General features: G+C 39.2%; 1 pseudogene; it reads left to right on the top strand.

Annotated features, from left to right (window-relative positions):
- Positions 1–224: 224 nt before the first annotated feature.
- Positions 225–343, top strand: LOC118604860 (annotated as a pseudogene).
- Positions 344–1,172: the final 829 nt, after the last annotated feature.

Here is a 1,172-nt window from a genome sequence, read left to right as displayed (position 1 = left end):
CAGAGCTAGCAAAATCCTAAGAAATTGTAAACAATTTACTCATGAATGTGCTTTTCAAATGCAAACACAGATTCAGACCCCAATCCCCAACCACCTTCTCTATAGGACTCTTGCAGACTGAGTCATCATCCACCAGCCCTAATGACCTCAGGATCTGGTATTAGACTACTAGGGGCATCTTCTATTTTAGAGAGCCCCACAGCACTCTGAAATTATGCAGAGTGGTCTATGGCCAGGCTACCCCGAACAAGTCCGATCCCATCTGATCTCAGAAGCTAAGCAGGGTTGGGCCTGGTCAGTACTTGAATGGGAGACCACCTAGGAAGACCAAGTGCTGTAGGTGTAAAACTAAGTTAAAAAAATAAAATTATGCAGACTAGCCAGTCATAAACCTGTTTACCCTGTCTCACCATTTCTTCCCAAGGAGACCACAACGAAGGCTGTCGTCCGTAGCCCACTCTGCCACCTGAGATAGTGCCTTCCCATCTCACCCCGACGTGATGTGCTCCCTCACCTTTGGAACTATTAGCAAATCATCTTTTCAACAGCAGTATCTCTTAGTCCGTGGGCCTTACCATACCTAAATAAAAGCTAGGAAAAGTTTCATCTTAGTTGTGTAGTCTCCCTGTTTTCCTTAATGCCCTCGCTTGTGACATGTATATTTATAGCTGTTTTCAATATGGGTAAACTGTCTGGTTATGACACCTCGTATTTTTAGAATGGCTAATTGGTAACAGTTTGTAATTGTTAACTAATATTAAGTGACATCTGATGGTAAAAGCTATATATGAGAAGAATTAAGTGAAATTTTGGAAACAGTCAAAAATTTGACAGTGTAATAATTATACTATCAAAGAGTGCACAGAGTTTTCTCTCAGAGCCATTTATATCTCTTGGTTTTGATTTCACAAGTTGTCATGAAGATGGTATGATTCACTTCTCTAAATACACCTTGGCAGTCAGTTTTATGGAAAACATACTGCTTTTCAAAAGTACACAAAATTTATACCATTACTAATTATCAGGCACTTAAGTACACAATTATTGAAAGAGCACAGATGCTGGAAATGGGGGCAGACAGAAAAAACAGCTGTTTTGAGCTCTAAGGTTATGATCAACTGTTTTAAAACATATAACTACTGGTTACTTAATCAGTGAAATGATAAAAAGTA

This window comes from Rousettus aegyptiacus, unplaced genomic scaffold (genome assembly GCF_014176215.1).
Source record: "Rousettus aegyptiacus isolate mRouAeg1 unplaced genomic scaffold, mRouAeg1.p scaffold_m13_p_6, whole genome shotgun sequence".
Lineage (NCBI taxonomy): Eukaryota > Metazoa > Chordata > Mammalia > Chiroptera > Pteropodidae > Rousettus > Rousettus aegyptiacus.
The sequence above is the reverse complement of the archived record's forward strand: the minus strand, read 5'-3'. Positions and strand labels throughout refer to the sequence as shown.